Source organism: Arachis hypogaea, chromosome 2 (assembly GCF_003086295.3).
Source record: "Arachis hypogaea cultivar Tifrunner chromosome 2, arahy.Tifrunner.gnm2.J5K5, whole genome shotgun sequence".
Lineage (NCBI taxonomy): Eukaryota > Viridiplantae > Streptophyta > Magnoliopsida > Fabales > Fabaceae > Arachis > Arachis hypogaea.
In genome coordinates, this window is record NC_092037.1 from 52,436,094 (window position 1) to 52,458,637 (window position 22,544).

Below are 22,544 nucleotides of genomic sequence, written 5' to 3' on the forward strand. Positions count from 1 at the left end.
AAAATGGTCCTATGCTCTGTCACAGCACGGCTAATCATCTGTCGGTTCTCAATCAGGTTGGAATAGAATCCCTTGATTCTTTTGCGTTTGTCATCACGCCCAGCCTTCAGGAGTTTGAAACTCGTCACAGTCATTCAATCCCAGAATCCTACTCGGAATACCATAGACAAGGTTTAGACTTTTCGGATTCTCATGAATGCCGCAATCTATCTAACTTATACCACGAAGATTCTATTGGGGAATCTAAGAGATATGCGCCCGGCCTAGAGTAGAACGGAAGTGGTTGTCAATCACACGCGTTCATAGGTGAGAATGATGATGAGTGTCACGGATCATCACATTCATCAAAGTGTTGTGCAACATATATCTTGGAATAAGAATAAAAGAGAATTGAATAGAAAGTAATAATAATTGTATTGAAACTTGAGGTACAGCAGAGCTCCACACCCTTAATCTATGGTGTGCAGAAACTCCACTGTTGAAAATACATAAGTGAAAGGTTCAGGCATGGCCGAATGGCCAGCCCCCTGAATGATCAAGAGACCGAATGATCAAAGACTACAAAGTCAAAAGATTAAACTGTCAAAAGATGTCTAATACAATAGTAACTTATCCTATTTATACTAGACTAGCTACTAGGGTTTACATGAGTAAGTAATTGATGCATAAATCCACTTCCGGGGCCCACTTGGTGTATGCTTGAGCTGAGCTTGATCTATCTACGAGCTGAGGCTTCTCTTGGAGTTGAACTCCAAGTTATAACGTGTTTTGGGCGTTCAACTCCGGATCATGACGTGTTTCTGGCGTTTAACTCCAGACAGCAGCATGTACTTGGCGTTCAACGCCAAGTTACATCGTCAAATTCCGAATAAAGTATGAACTATTATATATTTCTGGAAAGCTCTAGATGTCTACTTTCCAACGCCGTTGAGAGAGCGCCATTTGGAGTTCCGTAGCTCGAGAAAAGCTATTTCGAGTGTAGGGAGGTCAGATTCCAACAGCATCAGCAGTCCTTTTGTCAGCCTTTTTCAGAGTTTTGCTCAAGTCCCTCAATTTCAGCCAGAAATTACCTGAAATCACAGAAAAACACACAAACTCATAGTAAAATCCAGAAATGTGAATTTAACATAAAAACTAATGAAAACATCCCTAAAATTAGCTTGAACTTACTAAAAACTACCTAAAAACAATGCCAAAAAGCGTATAAATTATCCGCTCATCACAACACCAAACTTAAATTGTTGCTTGTCCCCAAGCAACTGAAAATCAATTAGGATAAAAAGAAGAGAATATACTGTAAATTCCAAAATATCAATGAATATTAATTATAATTAGATGAGCGGGACTTGTAGCTTTTTGCTTCTGAACAGTTTTGGCATCTCACTTTTTCCTTTGAAGTTTAGATTGATTGGCTTCTCTAGGAACTTAGAATTTCGGATAGTGTTATTGACTTTCCTAGTTAAGTATGTTGATTCTTGAACACAGCTACTTATGAGTCTTGGCTGTGGCCCTAAGCACTTTGTTTTCCAGTATTACCACCGGATACATAAATGCCACAAACACATAACTGGGTGAACCTTTTCAGATTGTGACTCAGCTTTGCTAGAGTCCCCAGTTAGTGGTGTCCAGAGCTCTTAAGCACACTCTTTTGCTTTGGATCACGACTTTAACCACTCAGTCTCAAGCTTTTCACTTGGACCTTCATGACACAAGCACATGGTTAGGGACAGCTTGATTTAGCCGCTTAGGCCTGGATTTTATTTCCTTGGGCCCTCCTATCCATTGATGCTCAAAGCCTTGGGTCCTTTTTACCCTTGGCTTTTGGTTTTAAGGGCTATTGGCTTTTTCTGCTTGCTTTTTCTTTTTCTATTCTTTCTATATTTTTTTTCGCCATTTTTTTTCGCAAGCTTTTTACTTTTCACTGCTTTTTCTTGCTTCAAGAATTAATTTCATGATTTTTTAGATCATCAATAACATTTCTCTTTGTTCATCATTCTTTCAAGAGCCAACAATTTTAACATTCATAAACAACAAGATAAAAAATATGCACTGTTTAAGCATTCATTCAGAAAACAAAAAGTATTGTCACCACATCAATATAATTAAATTAAATTCAAGGATAAATTCGAAATTCATGTACTTCTTGTTCTTTTAAATTAAAACATTTTTCATTTAAAGGAAGTGAAGGATTAATGGAATTTATTCATAGCTTTAAGACATGGTTACTACATACTAATGATCATGAAGTAGAGACACAAAACATAGATAAACACAACATTAAAAATCGAAAAAAAACAGAAAGAAATAAGAACAAGGAATGAATCCACCTTAGTGGCGTCTTCTTCTTGAAGGACCAACAATGTCCTTAAGTTCTTCTATGTCCCTTCCTTGCCTTTGTTGCTCCTCCCTCATTGCTCTTTGGTATTCTCTTATTTCATGGAGAATGATGGAGTGCTCTTGATGTTCCACCCTTAATTGTTCAACATTGTGGCTCAAATCTTCTAAGGAGGTGTTGAGTTGTTCCCAATAGTTTTTGGGAGGAAAGTGCATACCTTGAGGCATCTCAGGGATTTCTTGATGATGAGCTTCCTCATGCATCTCTTGAGAACCATGAAGGGTCTCTCTTGCTTGCTCCATCCTCTTCTTGGTGATGGGCTTATCCTCCTCAATGGAGATGTCTCCTTCTATGATAACTCCAGCTGAGTAACATAGATGGCAAATAAGGTGAGGAAAAGCTAGCCTTGCCATGGTGGAGGGCTTGTCGGCTATTTTCTAGATTTCATTGGAGATGACCTCATGAACTTCTACTTCCTCTCCAATCATGATGCTATGAATCATGATGGCCCGATCCACAGTAACTTCAGATCGGTTGCTAGTAGGAATGATGGAGTGTTGAATGAACTCCAACCATCCTCTAGCCACAAGCTTAAGGTCCAGTCTTCTTAGTTGAACTGGCTTGCCTTTGGAGTCTCTCTTCCATTGAGCTCCTTCCACACATATGTCCATAAGGACTTGGTCCAACCTTTGATTAAAGTTGACCCTTCTAGTGTAGGGGCGTTCATCTCCTTGCATCATGGGCAAGTGAAACGCCAACCTCACATTTTCTGGACTAAAATCTAAGTATTTTCCCCGAACCATTGTGAGATAATTCTTTGGATTCGGGTTCATACTTTGATCATGGTTCCTAGTGATCCATGCATTGGCATAGAACTCTTGAACCATTAGGATTCCGACTTGTTGCATGGGGTTGGTTAAGACTTCCCAACCTCTTCTTCGGATTTCATGTCGGATCTCCGGGTACTCATTTTTCTTGAGCTTGAAAGGGACCTCAGGGATCACCTTCTTCTTTGCCATAACATCATAGAAGTGGTCTTGATGGCTCTTGGAGATGAATCTTTCCATCTCCCATGACTCGGAGGTGGAAGCTTTTGTCTTCCCTTTTCCTTTTCTAGAGGATTCTCCGGTCTTAGGTGCCATTGATGGTAGTGGCAAACAAAAAAGATTGTGCTTTGACCACACCAAACTTAAAATATTGCTCGTCCTCGAGCAATAGAAGAAAGAAGAGAAGAAGAAGAAGAATAAGAGAATATGGTAGAGAGGGAGAGATGTAGGTTCGGCCTAGGTGAAGAAGAGGGGCTTGTGTTGTGTGAAAATGAAGTAGAATGGAAGGGTATATATAGGGAGAGGGGGGAGTGTATGTTCGGCCATTTAGGGTGGAAATGGGTGGGAAAATGGTTTTGAATTTTCGAAGGTAGGTGGGGTTTATGGGGAAGAGTGGATGGATGTGAGTGGTGAAGGGGGTGATTGGGAAGAGGGATTGAGGTGATTGGTGAAGAGTGTTGGGAAGTGTGACATGGGGAATACTCATCACAAAATAGGATTAGGAGGTAAGGTGGGAATATAGTAGGTGGGGATCCTGTGGGGTCCACAGATCTTGAGGTGATCCTGTGGGGTCCACAGATTCTTGAGGTGTCAAGGAATTCCATCCCTACACCAAATAGGCATGTAAAATGCCTTTGTACATCATTCTAGTGTTTAAACGCTGTGTGGTGCACATTCTGGGCGTTCAACGCCCATGTAAAGCATGTTTCTGGCGTTGAACGCCAGTTTCATGCTTGTTACTGGCGTTCAGCGCCAGCTTTTCTTCTCTAGGCACATTCCTGGCGTTCAGCGCCAGAATGTTGCTTGTTTCTGGCGTTCAGCGCCAGGTTGATGCTCTGTTCTGGTGTTAAATGCCAGCCAGATGCTTCTTACTGGCGTTGAACGCCAGCCTGTGCTTCCTCCAGGGTGTGATTTTTCTTCTGCTGTTTTTGATTCTGTTTTTAATTTTTATATTTTTTTCGTGACTCCTCATGATCATGTACCTAATAAAACACAAAATAACAATAAAATAATATAAAATAAAAATTAGATAAAATTGGGTTGCCTCCCAACAAGCGCTTCTTTAATGTCAATAGCTTGACAGTGGCTCTCATGGAGCCACAAGGTGATCAGGTCAATGTTGTATAGTCCCAATACCAAACTTAGAGTTTGGATATGGGATCTTAACACCAAACTTAGAGTTTGGTTGTGGCCTCACAACACCAAACTTAGAGTTTGACTGTGGGGGCTCTTCTTGACTCTGAATTGAGAGAAGCTCTTCATGCTTACTCTCTTTTGTCACAGAGGGATAGCCATGTGCCTTAGACACAAGGTAGTCCCCATTCAATTGAAGGACTAATTCACCTCTGTTGACATCTATCACAGCTCCTACTGTGGCTAGGAAAGGTCTTCCAAGGATGATGCATTCATCCTCTTCCTTCCTAGTGTCTAAGATTATGAAATCAGCAAGGATGTAAAGGCCTTCAACCTTTACTAACACATCCTCTACTATTCCATAAGCTTGTCTCAATGACTTGTCTACCAATTGTAATGAGAACAAGGCAGGTTGTACCTCAATGATCCCCAACTTCTCCATTACAGAGAGTGGCATAAGATTTATCCCTGGCCCTAGATCACATAGAGCCTTTTCAAAGGTCATGGTGCCTATGGTACAAGGTATTAAGAACTTGCCAGGATCTTGTTTCTTTTGAGGTAGAGTTTGCTGAATCCAGGTATCTAGTTCATTAATGAGCAAGGGAGGTTCACTTTTCCAAGTCTCATTACCAAACAACTTAGCATTCAGCTTCATGATAGCTCCTAAATATTGAGCAACTTGCTCTCCAGTCACCTCCTCATCCTCTTCAGATGAAGAATAGTCTTCAGAGCTCATGAATGGCAGAAGGAGATTTAGTGGAATCTCTATGGTCTCTGTATGAGCCTCAGATTCCTTTGGATTCTTAATAGGAAACTCCTTCTTGCTTGAGGGACGTCCCAGGAGGTCTTCTTCACTAGGATTTTCGTCCTCCTCCTCCCTTGTGCATTCGGTCATATTGATTATATCAATGGCCTTGCACTCTCCTTTTGGATTCTCTTCTGTATTGCTTGGGAGAATACTGGGAGGAGTTTCAATGACTTTCTTACTCAGCTGTCCCACTTGTGCCTCCAAATTTCTGATGGAGGATCTTGTTTCATTCATGAAACTGAAAGTGGCCCTTGACAGATCAGAGACTATATTGGCTAAATTAGAAGTGTTTTGTTCAAAATTCTCTGTCTGTTGCTGAGAAGATGATGGATATGGCTTGCTATTGCTCAGCCTATTACGTCCACCATTTTTAAAGCCTTGTTGAGGCTTTTGTTGATCCTTCTATGAGAAATTTGGATGATTTCTCCATGATGAGTTATAGGTGTTTCCATAAGGTTCACTCATGTAATTAACCTCTGCCATGGCAGGGTTCTCAGGATCATAAGCTTCTTCACAAGCTATCTCTTTAGTACTGTTGGATGCATGTTGCCATCCATTCAGACTTTGAGAGATCATGTTGACTTGCTGAGTCAACACTTTGTTCTGAGCCAATATGGCATTCAGAGCATCAATTTCAAGAACTCCTTTCTTCTGGGGCGTTTCATTATTCACAGAATTTCTCTCAGAAGTGTACATGAATTGGTTGTTTGCAACCATGTCAATGAGTTCTTGAGCCTCTTCAGGCATTTTCTTTAGGTGAATAGATCCACCTGCAGAATGGTTCAATGACATTTTCAAAAATTCAGATAGACCATAATAGAATATATATAATATGGTCCTTTCTGAAAACATGTCAGATGGACATCTTTTGGTCAGCTACTTATATCTTTCCCAAGCTTCATAGAGGGATTCAACATCATTTTGTTTGAAGGTTTGAACATCCACTCTTAGCTTGCTCAGCTTTTGAGGAGGAAAGAATTTATCCAAGAAGGCAGTGACCAGCTTATCCCAGGAGTCCAGGCTATCCTTGGGTTGTGAATCCAACCATATTCTAGCTCTGTCTCTTACAGCAAAAGGGAAAAGCATGAGTCTGTAGACTTCAGGATCAACTCCATTCGTCTTTACAGTCTCACAGATCTGCAAGAACTCAGTTAAAAACTGATAAGGATCTTCTGATGGAAGTCCATAAAACTTGCAGTTTTGTTGCATTAAGGCAACTAGCTGAGGTTTCAGCTCAAAGTTGTTGGCTCCAATGGCAAGAATGGAGATGCTTCTCCCATCAAATTTGGATGTTGGCTTTGTGAAGTCACCAAGCATTCTCCTTGCATTATTATTATTTTCGGCTGCCATCTCTTTCTCTTGTTCGAAAATTTCTGAAAGGTTACTTTTAGATTGTTGTAACTTAGCTTCTCTTAATTTTCTCTTCAGAGTCCTTTCAGGTTCTGGATCAATTTCAACAAGAGTGCCTTTATCCTTGTTCCTGCTCATATGAAAGAGAAGAAAACAAGAAAAGAAAGAGGAATTCTCTATGTCACAGTATAGAGATTCCTTTATGTTAGTAGAAAATGAAAGAGTGAAGAATGAAGAAGAATGGGTTCGGATTTTTAGATGAAGAGAGGTGAAGAGAAGTGTTAGTAATTAAATAATTAAATAGAGTAAGAGAGAAGAGATAGAAAATTCGAAAATAATTTAAAAAAAAAGGTTAGTGATTTTTGAAAATTAGAAATAAGATAAGATTAAAATTAAAATTTAAAACAAAAGAAATTTTTGAAAAAGAGATGAGATATTTTCGAAAAATAGAGAGGGATAGGTAGTTAGTTGTTTTTGAAAAAGATAGGAAACAAACAAAAAAGTTAGTTAGTTGGTTAAAAAAGATATTAAAATCAAATTTGAAAAAGATAAGAAGATAAGAAGTTAGATAAGATATTTTGAAATCAAATTTTGAAAAAGATAAAATTTTTGAAAAGATAAGATAAAAGATAAAAAGATTTAATTCAAAAATTTGAAATTACTTACTTCACTAACAAGAAACTACAAGATAAGATTCTAGAACTTAAAGATTGAACCTTTCTTAACAAGAAAGTAACAAACTTCAAATTTTTGAATCAATCACATTAATTGTTAGCTAATATTCGAAAATATGATATAAAGATAAGAAAAAGATTTTGAAAATCATTTTGAAAAAGAATTTTGAAATTTTCGAGAAATAGAAAAAAATGAAAAAGATATAATTTTTGAAAAAGATTTTGAAAAGATAAGATTTTTAAAATTGAAATTTTGACTTGACTTGTAAGAAACAACTAATTTTTAAAAATTTTTGACCAAGTCAACCCAAAATTTCGAAAATTTGGAGGGAAATAAGGAAAAGATATTTTTTTATTTTTGAATTTTTAAAGAAAAACATAAAAATGACCCAAAACATGAAAATTTTGGATCAAAACACAAGATGCATGCAAGAACACTATGAATGTCAAGATGAACACCAAGAACACTTTGAAGATCATGATGAACATCAAGAACATATTTTTGAAAAATTTTTGATGCAAAGAAAACATGCAAGACACCAAACTTAGAAATCTTTAATGCATGGACTCTAACAAACGAAAAATGCACATGAAAAACAACAAACAACACAAAACAAGAAATCATCAAGATCAAACAAGAATACTTGTCAAAAACAACTTGAAGATCATGAAGAACACTATGAATGCATGAGATTTTCGAAAAATGCAAGAAAAATTTTTTAAAGCATGCAATTGACACCAAACTTAAAATTTGACTCAAGACTCAAACAAGAAACACAAAATATTTTTGGTTTTTATGATTTTATGATTTTTTTGGATTTTTATTAATTAAATTTCTTTTGAAAATAAAGTTTGGAAAAAAAACGAAAAATAAAAGAAAAATTTTGAAAAAACATTTTTGAAAAATTTTTGAAAAGAAAATTACCTAATCTGAGCAACAAGATGAACCGTCAGTTGTCCACACTCGAACAATCCCTGGCAACGGCGCCAAAAACTTGGTGGACGAAATTGTGATACAAGGGTTCCAGGCACTGTTAGAGAAGCTTTTTCTTTCCACAACTCCGTTCAACTTAACCAGCAAGTGTACTGGGTCATCCAAGTAATACCTTACGTGAGTAAGGGTCGATCCCACAGAGATTGTTGGTATGAAGCAAGCTATGGTTACCTTGTAAATCTCAGTTAGGCAGATTAAATGGTTATGGGTTTCGAAAATTAATAATAAATAGAAAATAAAAAGGGATAGAAATACTTTTGTAAATCAATAGTGGAAATTTCAGATAGGCGTATGGAGATGCTGTGCTCCTCTTGAATCTCTACTTTCTTATTACATTCATCCAATCCTTCTTACTCCTTTCCATGGCAAGCTGTATGTAGGGCATCACCGTTGTCAATGGCTACATCCCATCCTCTCAGTGAAAATGGTCCTATGCTCTGTCACAGCACGGCTAATCATCTGTCGGTTCTCAATCAGGTTGGAATAGAATCCCTTGATTCTTTTGCGTTTGTCATCACGCCCAGCCTTCAGGAGTTTGAAGCTCGTCACAGTCATTCAATCCCAGAATCCTACTCGGAATACCATAGACAAGGTTTAGACTTTTCGGATTCTCATGAATGCCGCAATCTATCTAACTTATACCACGAAGATTCTATTGGGGAATCTAAGAGATATGCGCCCGGCCTAGAGTAGAACGGAAGTGGTTGTCAATCACACGCGTTCATAGGTGAGAATGATGATGAGTGTCACGGATCATCACATTCATCAAAGTGTTGTGCAACATATATCTTGGAATAAGAATAAAAGAGAATTGAATAGAAAGTAATAATAATTGTATTGAAACTTGAGGTACAGCAGAGCTCCACACCCTTAATCTATGGTGTGCAGAAACTCCACTGTTGAAAATACATAAGTGAAAGGTTCAGGCATGGCCGAATGGCCAGCCCCCTGAATGATCAAGAGACCGAATGATCAAATACTACAAAGTCAAAAGATTAAACTGTCAAAAGATGTCTAATACAATAGTAACTTATCCTATTTATACTAGACTAGCTACTAGGGTTTACATGAGTAAGTAATTGATGCATAAATCCACTTCTGGGGCCCACTTGGTGTATGCTTGAGCTGAGCTTGATCTATCCACGAGCTGAGGATTCTCTTGGAGTTGAACTCCAAGTTATAACGTGTTTTGGGCGTTCAACTCCGGATCATGACATGTTTCTGGCGTTTAACTCCAGACAGCAGCATGTACTTGGCGTTCAACGCAAAGGTATGTCATCAAATTCCGAATAAAGTATGAACTATTATATATTGCTGGAAAGATCTGGATGTCTACTTTCCAACGTCGTTGAGAGCGCGCCATTTGGAGTTCTGTAGCTCCAGAAAATCCATTTCGAGTGCAGGGAGGTCAGATTCCAACAGCATCAGCAGTCCTTTTGTTAGCCTTTTTCAGAGTTTTGCTCAAGTCCCTCAATTTCAGCCAGAAATTACCTGAAATCACAGAAAAACACACAAACTCATAGTAAAGTCCAGAAATGTGAATTTAACATAAAAACTAATGAAAACATCCCTAAAAGTAGCTTGAACTTACTAAAAACTACCTAAAAACAATGCCAAAAAGCGTATAAATTATCCGCTCATCAGTCACAAAGAGCTTTCTCAAAGGTTATAGTGCCTATGGTACAGGGTATTACGAATTTGCCAGGATCTTGTCTCTTTTGAGGTAAAGTTTGCTGAATCCAGGTATCTAGTTCACTAATGAGCAAGGGAGGTTCACCTTCCCAAGTCTCATTACCAAATAACTTGGCATTCAGTTTCATGATAGCTCCTAGATATTGAGCAACTTGCTCTCCAGTTACATCTTCATCCTCTTCAGAGGAAGAATAGTCTTTAGAGCTCATGAATGGCAGAAGGAGGTTTAATGGAATCTCTATGGTCTCTATATGAGCCTCAAATTCCCTTGGATCCTCAATAGGGAACTCCTTCTTGCTTGAGAGACGTCCCATGAGATCTTCCTCATTGGGATTCGCGTCCTCTCCCTCTTTCTTGCATTCGGCCATGTTGAGTATATCAATGGCCTTGCACTCTCTCTTTGGATTCTCTTCTGTATTACTTGGGAGAGTACTAGGAGGGGTTTCAGTAACTTTTTTACTCAGCTGGCCCACTTGTGCATCCAAATTTCTAATGGAGGATCTTGTTTCATTCATAAAACTTAAAGTGGCCTTAGACAGATCAGAGACTAGATTAGCTAAATTAGAAGTTCTTTGCTCAGAATTCTCTGTCTGTTACTGAGAAGATGATGGAAAAGGCTTGCCATTGCTAAACCTGTTTCTTCCACCATTATTAAAGCCTTGTTGAGGCTTTTGTTGATCCTTCCATGAGAAATTTGGATGATTTCTCCGTGATGAGTTGTAGGTGTTTCCATAAGGTTCACCTAAGTAATTTACCTCTGCTATTGCAGGGTTATCAGGATCATAAGCTTCTTCTTCAGAAGATGCTTCTTTAGTACTGTTGGATGCATTTTGCCATCCATTCAGACTTTGGGAAATCATGTTGACTTACCGAGTCAACATTTTGTTCTGAGCCAATGTGGCATTCAGAGCATCAATCTCAAGAATTCCCTTCCTCTGAGGCATCCCATTATTCACGAAATTCCTCTCCGAAGTGTACATGAAATGGTTATTTGCAACCATGTCAATAAGTTCTTGAGCTTCTACAGGCGTTTTCTTTAGGTGAATGGATCCACCTGCAGAATGGTCCAATGACATCTTAGAGAACTCAGATAGACCATAATAGAATATATCTATCATGGTCCATGCTGAAATCATGTCAGAAGGACATCTTTTGGTCATCTATTTGTATCTTTCCCAAGCTTCATAGAGGGATTCACCATCTTTTTGTTTGAAGGTCTGAACATCCCCTCGAAGCTCGCTCAGCTTTTGAGGAGGAAAGAACTTAGCCAGGAAGGCCGTGACTAGCTTATCCCAAGAGTCCATGCTATCCTTAGGTTGTGAATCCAACCATGTTCTAGCTTTGTCTCTTACAGCAAAAGGGAAAAGCATGAGCCTGTAGACTTCAGGATCTACTCCATTCGTCTTTACAGTCTCATAGATCTGCAAGAACTCAGTTAAAAACTGATAAGGATCTTCTGATGGAAGTCCATGAAACTTGCAGTTTTGTTGCATTAGAGTAACTAGTTGAGGTTTCAGCTCAAAATTATTTGCTCCAATGGCAGGAATTGAGATGCTTCTTCCATCAAACCTGGAAGTAGGTGTAGTGTAATCACCAAGCATCCTCCTTGCATTATTGTTGTTAGGTTCGGCTGCCATCTCCTTCTCTTGTTCAAAAATTTCAGTAAGGTTGTCTCTGGATTGTTGTAATTTGGCTTCTCTTAGTATCCTCTTCAGAGTCCTTTCAGGTTCAAGGTCAGCTTCAACAAGAATGCCTTTTTCCTTGTTCCTGCTCATATAAAAGAGAAGAGAACAAGAAAGAAAGAGAAGAGGAATCTTCTATGTCACAGTAAAGAGGTTCTTTATTGTTAGTAGAAGAAGAAATGGAATAAAGAAAGGAGAATCCAAACAGAAGAGTGAGGATAGGGGTAGTGACTTGAGATGAAGAGAGGTGAAGAGAAGTGTTAGTAAATGAATAAATAAATAGGAAAAGATGAGAGAGGGAGAAATTTTCAAAATTAATTTTGAAAAGCAGTTAATGATTTTCGAAAATTAAAGGTGAGATAGAATTAAAATTAAAATTTAAAACAATTAGTTAATTTAAAAAGAATTTTTGAAAAAGAGGGAGATATTTTCAAAAATTAGAGAGAGAAAAGTAGTTAGGTGGTTTTGAAAAAGATAAGAAACTCAAAAAGTCAAATAGTTAGTTGAAAAAGATTTGAAAATCAAATTTGAAAAGATAAGAAGATAAGAAGTTAGAAAAGATATTTTAAAATCAAATTTTTGAAAAAGATATGATATAAAAGATAGGATAAGATAGATTTAATTTTTTTAAATTAAAATTAATTACTTAACTAACAAGAAACTAAAAGATAAGATTCTAGAATTTAAAGATTGAACCTTTCTTAACAAGAAAGTAACAAACTTCAAATTTTTGAAGCAATCATATTAATTGTTAGCATAATTTTCGAAAATAAAGATAAAATTAAGAAAAAGATTTTTGAAAAATATTTTAAAGAATTTTCGAAAATTAATAAGAAAAATGAAAAAGATTTAATTTTTGAAAAAGTTTTGAAAAGATAAGATTTTTAAAATTGAAATTTTGACTTGACTAACAAGAAAACAACTTATTTTAAAAATTTTTGACCAAGTCAACCCAAAATTTTGAATTTTTGAGAGAAATAAGGAAAAGATTTTTTTATTTTTGAATTTTTAATGAGGAAAGAGAAAAACACAAATATAACCCAAAACATGAAAATTTTGGATCAAAACACATGATGCATGCAAGAATACTATGAATGTCAAGATGAACACCAAGAACACTTTGAAGATCATGATGAACATCAAGAACATATTTTTGAAAAAAGTTTTGATGCAAAGAAAATATGCAAGACACCAAACTTAGAAATCTTTAATGCATGGACACTATGAATGCAAAAATGCATATGAAAAACAATAAAAGACACAAAACCAGAAAACATCAAGATCAAACAAGAAGATTTACTAAGAACAACTTGAAGATCATGAAGAACACCATGAATGCATGAATTTTTTCGAAAAAATGCAAGAACAATATGAATATGCAATTGACACCAAACTTAAAATTGACTCAAGACTCTAACAAGAAATACAAAATATTTTTGGTTTTTATGATTTTATGATTTTTTTGGATTTTCTTTTATATTTTTTGAAAAAACATATAGGAAAAAGAAAGTAATGAATCCAAAGTCCTCAATCAAAATACTGTGAATTAGCCATGGCTTAATAGCCAGCCAAGCTAAAACATGTTATATGAAACTCTAGGATTCATTCTTGAAAACTCTGAAAATTTCGAAAACAGGTGAGAAATTTTGAAGAATATTTTTGAAATTTTTTTTGAAAAGAAAATAAAAAGAAAATTACCTAATCTGAGCAACAAGACGAACCGTCAGTTGTCCATACTCGAACAATCCTCGGCAACGGTGCCAAAAACTTGGTGCATGAAATTGTGATCATCAACAATGGCTCCAAAGACTTGGTAGCGCTCTCAAACGTGAATCACACTTAGTCACAACTCCGCACAACTAACCAGCAAGTGCACTGGGTCGTCCAAGTAGTACCTTACGTGAGTAAGGGTCGATCCCACAGAGATTGTTGGTATGAAGCAAGCTATGGTCATCCTGTAAATCTCAGTTAGGCGGATAATAAATGTTATGGAGTTTTCGAATAATAATAATAAATAAGAAAGTAAAGATAGAGTTACTCATGTAATTCAATGGTGGGAATTTCAGATAAGTGCATGGAGGTGCTGTGTTCCTTCTGAATCTCTGCTTTCCTACTGCTTTCATCCAATCCTTCTTACTCCTTTCCATGGCAAGCTATATGTAGGGCATCACTGTTGTCAATGGCTACATCCCATCCTCTCAGTGAAAATGGTCCAAATGCTCTGTCACAGCACGACTAATCATCTGTCGGTTCTCGATCATGTTGGAATAGAATCCCATGATTCTTTTGCGTTTGTCATCACGCCCAACAATCGCGAGTTTAAAGCTCCTCACATTCATTCAATCCCGGAATCCTACTCGGAATACCACAGACAAGGTTAGACTTTCTGGATTCCCATGAATGCCGCCATCAATTCTAGCTTATACCACAAAGATTCTGATTAAGGAATCCAAGAGATATGTGCCCGGTCTAAGGTAGAACGGAAGTGGTTGTCAGTCACGCGTTCATAGGTGAGAATGATGATGAGTGTCACGGATCATCACATTCATCATGTTGAAGTGCAATGAATATATTAGAATAAGAACAAGCGGAATTGAATAGAAAATAGTAGTAGTTGCATTGAAACTTGAGGTACAGTAGAGCTCGACACCCTTAATCTATGGTGTGTAGAAACTCCACCGTTAAAATTACATAAGTGATGAAGGTTCAGGCATGGCCGAATGGCCAGCCCCCAAACGTGATCAATAGTCTCCTAAGATGAATAATAAAATAAAACTGAGACCAAAGATCTCTAATAAAATAGTAAAAAGTCCTATTTATACTAGACTAGCTACTAGGGTTTACAGAAGTAAGTAATTGATGCAGAAATCCACTTCCGGGGCCCACTTGGTGTGTGCTTGGGCTGAGCTTGATCTTTACACGAGCTGAGGCTTATCTTGGAGTTGAACGCCAAGTTGTAACGTGTTTTTGGCGTTCAACTCTGGTTCGTGACGTGTTTCTGGCATTTGACTCCAGAATGCAGCATGGAACTGGCGTTGAGCGCCAGTTTACGTCATCAAATCTCGAATAAAGTATGGACTATTAACTATTGCTAGAAAGCTCTGGATGTCTACTTTCCAACACCGTTGAGAGTGCGCCATTTGGAGTTCTGTAGCTCCAGAAAATCCATTTCGAGTGCAGAGAGGTCAGAATCCAACAGCATCAGCAGTCCTTTGTCAGCCTTCTTATTAGAGTTTTGCTCAGGTCCCTCAATTTCAGCCAGAAAATACTTGAAATAAAAAAAACCACACAAACTCATAGTAAAGTTCAGAAATGTGAATTTTACATAAAAACTAATGAAAACATCCCTAAAAGTAGCTAGATCCTACTAAAAACTACCTAAAAATAATGCCAAAAAGCGTATAAATTATCCGCTCATCATCCGCCTTTGTGGTTGAACCACTAGCTTAGCGTCACCCTCCAATAAGATCTTGTGCATGCATCTGGCTGGGCTAATGCCCTTAAGATCACTAATGGACCACCCAAGAGCTGTCTTGTGTGTCTTTAGCACTTGAATTAGTCCTTCCTCTTCCTGTGGCTCTAAGGTAGCGCTTATGATTATAGGAAAGGTATCACCTTCTCCCAGAAATGAATATTTCAGGGATGGTGGTAATGGTTTGAGCTCGAGTTTAGGAGGTTTCTCCTCTTCCTGAGGGATTTTCAGAGGTTCTATTATTCTCTCTGATTCCTCCAGATCAGGCTGAACATCTTTTAAGATATCCTCCAACTCTGATTCGAGACTCTCAGTCATATTGATCACTTTTACCAGAGAGTCAATAATATCAATGCTCATGCAGTCATTTGGGGTGTTTGGATGCTGCATAGCTTTGACAACATTCAACTTGAACTCATCTTCATTGACTCTCAGGGTTACTTCCCCTTTTTGGACATCAATGAGGGTTCGGCCAGTTGCTAGAAAAGGTCTTCTTAGAATGAGAGTTGCACTCTTGTGTTCCTCCATTTCCAGCACCACAAAGTCAGTAGGAAAGGCAAATGGCCTAACCTTGACAATCATATCTTCAATCACGCCTGATGGGTATTTAATGGAGCCATCAGCAAGTTGGAGACATATCCGAGTTGGTTTGACCTCTTCAGTCAAACCAAGCTTTTTGATAGTAGATGCAGGTATCAGGTTGATACTTGCCCCAAGATCACATAGAGCTTGCTTGGTACAAGTACCCTCTAATGTGCATGGTATCATAAAGCTTCCGGGATCTTTAAGCTTCTCAGGTAAGCTTTTCAGAATGACTGCACAACATTTTTCAGTGAGGTAAACTTTTTCAATTTCCCTCCAATCCTTCTTATGACTTAAGATCTCTTTCATGAACTTAGCATAAGAGGGTATTTGCTCAAGTGCCTCTGCAAACGAAATCTTTATTTCAAGAGTCCTGAGATAGTCTGCAAAACGGGCAAATTGCTTATCCTGTTCTGCTTGGCAGAGTTTCTGAGGATAAGGCATTTTGGCTTTATATTCCTCAACCTTAGTTGCTGCAGGTTTATTGCTTACAGATGTGGGTTGAAAAGCCTTTTTAGATGGGTTATTATCAGCACTTATATTTGTCTGATCCCCCACTAGAATTTGAATGCCAGGGGTGGAAGCTGGAGTGGCGTTAGATGCCAACTCCTTACTTGTTTCTTGTGTCTGAACGCCAGAACTGTGCTCCCTTTGGGCGTTCAATACCAAATCCTTGCTTGTTTCTGGCGTTGAACGCTAGGACTGAGCATGGTTTGGGCGTTCAGTGCCAGCTTTCCACCCATTTTCTGGTGTTTGAGCGCCAGAATTATTCCTCTCTGGGCTCTTACTATCCTCAGATAGATTTTGTTAGAAAATCCAGTTGCTGATTGAATTCAGTAACTTGTTCTGCAGGACTAAGTTCAACAGTTACTGTTTTAGCCTCTTCATTGATGGAAAGTTCACTGCTTAGGTACAGATGCTGATTTCTGGCAACTGTATCAATAAGCTCTTGAGCTTCTTCTATTGTCTTTCTCATATGTATAGACCCACCAGCTGAGTGATCCAGAGAAACCTGAGCTCTTTCTGTAAGTCCATAGTAGAAGATGTCTAACTGCACCTACTCTGAAAATATTTCAGAGGGGCATTTTCTTAGCATCTCTCTGTATCTCTCCCAAGCATCATAAAGAGATTCATTATCTCCTTGTTTGAAGCCTTGGATGCTCAGCCTTAGCTGTGTCATCCGTTTTGGAGGAAAATAGTGATTCCGGAATTTTTCTGACAACTGTTTCCATGTCTTTATGCTGTCCTTAGGTTGGTTATTTAACCACCTCTTAGCTTGGTCTTTTACAGCAAATGGGAACAGTAATAGCCTGTAGACATCCTGATCTACCTCCTTATCATGTACTATGTCAGCAATTTGTAAAAACTGTGCCATAAACTCTGTAGGTTCTTCTTGTAGAAGACCGAAATACTGGCAACTTTGCTGCACTATGATAATGAGCTGAGGATTCAACTCAAAACTACTAACTCCAATGGAGGGTATTGATGAGCGGATAATTTGTATACTTTTTGGCATTGTTTTTAGTATGTTTTTGGTATGATCTAGTTAGTTTTTAGTATATTTTTATTAGTTTTTAGTTAAAATTCACTTTTCTGGACTTTACTATGAGTTTGTGTGTTTTTCTATGATTTCAGGTATTTTCTGGCTGAAATTGAGGGACCTGAGCAAAAATCTGATTCAGAGACTAAAAAGGACTGCAGATGCTATTGGATTCTGACCTCCCTGCACTCGAAGTGGATTTTCTGGAGCTACAGAAGCCCAATTGGCGCGCTCTCAACGGCGTTGGAAAGTAGACATCCTGGGCTTTCCAGCAATATATGATAGTCCATACTTTGCCCAAGATTTGATGGCCCAAACCGGCGTTCAAAGTCACCCTCAGAAATCCCAGCGTTAAACGCTGGAACTGGCACCCAAATGGGAGTTAAACGCCCAAACTGGCACTAAAGCTGGCGTTTAACTCCAAGAAGAGTCTCTGCACGAAAAATGCTTCACTGCTCAGCCCAAGCACACACCAAGTGGGCCCGGAAGAGGATTTTTATGTCATTTACTCATTTCTGTACACCATAAGCTACTAGTTTTCTATAAGTAGGACCTTTGACTATTGTATTAAAAATCTTTTGATCACTTTAGATCTCTAGATCATCTTTGGACATTTTAGTTCTTAGATCATTGGGAGGCTGGCCATTCGGCCATGCCTAGACCTCATGCTTATGTATTTTCAACGGTGGAGTTTCTACACACCATAGATTAAGGTGTGGAGCTCTGCTGTACCTCGAGTATTAATGCAATTACTATTGTTCTTCCATTCAATTCCGCTTGTTCTTGTTCTAAGATATCACTTGTTCTTCAACTTGATGAATGTGATGATCCGTGACACTCATCATCATTCTCACCCATGAACAAGGTGACTGACAACCATTCTTGTTCTACAAGCGATCAAGGCTCTAGTGAATATCTCTTGGATTCCTGATTGCACGATGCATGGTTGATCGCCTGACAACCGAGTGCTCGTCTGACAAACGAGCCAACCATTCCGTGAGATCAGAGTCTTCGTGGTATAGGCGAGAACTGATGGCAGCATTCAAGAGAATCCGGAAGGTCTAACCTTGTCTGTGGTATTCTGAGTAGGATTCAATGACTGAATGACTGTGACGTGCTTCAAACTCCTGAGGGCGGGGCGTTAGTGACAGACGCAAAAGAATCACTGGATTCTATTCCAGCCTGATTGAGAACCGACAGATGAATTCCGCTATGCTGTGACAGAGCATATGCAATCGCTTTCACTGAGAGGATGGGAGGTAGCCACTGACAACGGTGAAACCCTTGCTTAAGCTTGCCATGGAAAGGAGTAAGAAGGATTGGATGAAGACAGTAGGAAAGCAGAGAGACGGAAGGGAAGGCATCTTCATGCGCTTATCTGAAGTTCCTACCAATGAATTACATAAGTATCTCTATCTTTACCTTTGTGTTATTTTCGTTCATCACCATTACTATTTGAGTTTGCCTGACCAAGATTTACAGGATGACCATAGCTTGCTTCAATACTAACAATCTCCGTGGGATCGACCCTTACTCGCGTAAGGTTTATTACTTGGACGACCCAGTGCACTTGCTGGTTAGTTGTGCGAAGTTGTGTAATGCCATGGTATTGAGCTACCAAGTTTTTGGGGTTCATGACCGGGGATTATGAGAGTTGTGAAAAAGTATTGTTCACAATTTCGCGCACCACGTTTTTGGCGCCGTTGCCGGGGGTTGTTCAAGTTTTGAGCAAGCTTTTGGTAACATCAGTGCCAAGATCCGGCAACAACACCAAATTTTTGGCGTTATTGCCAGGGATTGTTCAAGTTTGGACAACTGACGGTTCATCTTGTTGCTTAGATTAGGTATTTATTTTTTTTCGAAATTCTTGAAGATGAGTTCTAGAGTTTCATGATGATTTGTTGAAGTCTGGCTGGCTGAGAAGCCATGTCTAATCTCATTGGACCGAGGTTTCAACTTATCACCACAAGAGCTTGTTGATTTTTATCAAATCTTGCTTTTGGAGCAGTGATCTGCTAAGGCTTGGCTGGCCTTTGGCCATGTCTAGTGTTTTGGACCGAAGCTTTCTTTGAGAGCTTGGCTGGCTGTGAAGCCATGTCTAATTCCTGGACCGGAGTCTTAGACTAGCATTGCACTGATTCCTGGAATTCTCATTAAGAATTTTGATACCTTTTTCCACTTAATTTTCGAAAAACACAAAAAAGAATTTTTACAAAATCATAAAATCCAAAAAATATTTCTTGTTTGAGTCTAGTGTCTCATCATAAGTTTGGTGTCAATTGCATGCATTCATGTGTCTAAGTGATCTTCAAGATGTTCTTGATGATTTACTTGCTCTGATCTTTGAATTCAATTGACTTGATTGTTTTGTGTGTCTCATATGCATTTTCATTTTGTTAGTGTCAGTAGTATACAAACTGCTAAGTTTGGTGTCTTGCATGCATTGTTATTTGATTCTTGTTGCATTTTGGTTTGTCCTTATTATTAAAAATCCAAAAATATTTTTAATTTGTGTCTTTTCAAGTCAATAATACAGAGAATTGAAGATTCAGAACATACAGCAGAGGAATTGCACAGAAAAAGCTGGGCGTTCAAAACGCCCAGTGAAGAAGGACAGACTGGCGTTTAAACGCCAGCCAGGGTACCTGGTTGGGCGTTTAACGCCCAAAAGGGTAGCATTTTGGGCGTTAAACGCCAGAATGGATACCATTCTGGGCGTTTAACGCCAGGATGGCTAGAGGGGAAGATTTTGTTTTCAAATCAAATTTTTTTCAAGTTTTCAAAAGTTTTTCAAAATCAAATCTTTTTCAAATCATATCTTTTCAATCAAATGTTTTCAAAATCAATTTCTTTCCTTTTTCTAAGATACTTGCTATCAATTAATGATTTGATTCAACAAATCAAGTATGTTGCCTTTTCTGTTGAGAAAGGTTTAATGTTTGGATCATATCTTTTTCTTGATAGCCAAGTTATTAATTTTCAAAATCAAATCTTTTAAAATTGTTTTCAAATCATATCTTTTTAAAACCATAACTTTTCAATCAAATCTTTTTAATCACATCTTTTTCAAAATAGTTTTCAATCAAATCGTTTTTACTTCTAATTTCAAAATCTTTTTCAAAAATCACTTGATTTCTTTCCCACTCTTATTTTCGAAAATCAATTAATGTTTTTCAAAATGTTTTCAAAATTCTTTTACTTAATTTTCGAAAATTACCTTCCCTCCTTCTCACATCCTTCTATTTATGGACTAACACTATCCCTTAATGCAAAATTCGAACTCCATCTCCTTTGTTAAGTTCGAATTGTCCACTTCTGTCTTCTACTCTTCTTTTCCTCTGACACCTTAAGGAATCTCTATACTGTGACATAGAGGATTCCACATTTTCTTGTTCCCTTCTCTTTCTTATGAGCAGGAGCAAAGACAAAGGCATTCTTGTTGAGGCTGATCCTGAACCTGAAAGGACCTTGAAGCGAAAGCTAAGAGAAGCTAAGGCACAACTCTCTGTAGAGGACCTAACAGAAATCTTTAAACAAGAAGAACCCATGGCAGCCGAAAACAACAACAATGCCAACAATGCAAGGAAGGTGCTGGGTGACTTTACTGCACCTACTCCCGATTTCTATGGGAGAAGCATCTCTATCCCTGCCATTGGAGCAAACAACTTTGAGCTTAAGCCTCAATTAGTTTCTCTAATGCAACAGAATTGCAAGTTCCATGGACTTCTATTGGAAGATCCTCATCAGTTTTTAACTGAATTCTTGCAAATCTGTGACACTGTCAAGACTAATGGGGTTGACCCTGAGGTCTACAGACTGATGCTATTCCCTTTTGCTGTAAGAGACAGCGCTAGAGCATGGTTGGAGTCTCAACCTAAAGAAAGCCTGGACTCTTGGGAAAAGCTAGTCAATGCCTTCTTGGCAAAGTTCTTTCCACCTCAAAAATTGAGTAAGCTTAGAGTGGAAGTCCAAACCTTCAGACAGAAGGAAGGAGAATCCCTCTATGAAGCTTGGGAAAGATACAAACAATTAATCAGAAAGTGTCCCACTGATATGCTTTCTGAATGGAGCATCATAGGTATTTTCTATGATGGTCTCTCTGAACTGTCCAAGATGTCTTTGGATAGCTCTTCTGGAGGATCTCTTCATCTGAAGAAGACGCCTACTGAAGCTCAAGAACTGATTGAAATGGTTGCAAATAACCAATTCATGTACACTTCTGAAAGGAATCCTGTGAACAATGGGACTAGTCAGAAGAAAGGATTTCTTGAGATTGACACTCTGAATGCCATATTGGCTCAGAACAAAATATTGACTCAACAAGTCAATATGATTTCTCAAAGTCTGTCTGGAATGCAAAATGCACCAAGCAGTACTAAAGAAGCTTCATCTGAGGAAGAAGCTTATGATCCTGAGAACCCTTCAATGGAAGAGGTGAATTACATGGGAGAACCCTATGGAAACACCTATAATCCTTCATGGAGGAATCATCCAAATCTTTCATGGAAGGATCAACAGAGACCTCAACAAGGTTTCAATAACAATAATGGTGGAAGAAACAGGTTTAGCAATAGCAAGCCTTTTCCATCATCTTCTCAGCAACAGACAGAGAGCTCTAAGCAGAATACCTCTGACTTAGCTACCATGGTCTCTGATCTGATCAAAACCACTCAAAGTTTCATGACTGAAACAAGGTCCTCCATCAGAAATTTGGAAGGACAAGTGGGTCAGCTGAGCAAGAAAATTACTGAACTCCCTCCAAGTACTCTCCCAAGCAATACAGAAGAAAATCCAAAAGGAGAGTGCAAGGCCATCAACTTGGCCGAATTTTGGGAGGAAGAAGAGGTAGTGAACGCCACTGAGGAAGGCCTCACTGGGCATCCACTGACCTCTAATGAGTTCCCCAATGAGGAACCATGGGAATCTGAGGCTCAAACTGAGACCATAGAGATTCCATTAGACTTACTTCTGCCATTCATGAGCTCTGATGAGTATTCTTCCTCTGAAGAGGATGAGTATGTCACTGAGGAGCAAGTTGCTAAATACCTTGGAGCAATCATGAAGCTAAATGACAAGTTATTTGGAAATGAGACTTGGGAGGATGAATCCCCTTTGCTCACCAAAGAACTGAATGACTTGTCTAGGCAGAAACTACCTCAAAAGAGGCAGGATCCTGGGAAGTTTTCTATACATTGTACCATAGGCACCATGACCTTCAAGAAGGCCTTGTGTGAC

General features: G+C 38.4%; 1 non-coding gene across 1 annotated transcript; it reads right to left on the reverse strand.

The window, feature by feature from the left end:
* Window positions 1-21,260: 21,260 nt before the first annotated feature.
* Window positions 21,261-21,368, reverse strand: LOC112764229 (small nucleolar RNA R71). The gene has a single exon (XR_003183063.1). It is a non-coding gene; the product is annotated as a small nucleolar RNA R71 (small nucleolar RNA).
* Between the last annotated feature and the right edge of the window lie 1,176 nt (window positions 21,369-22,544).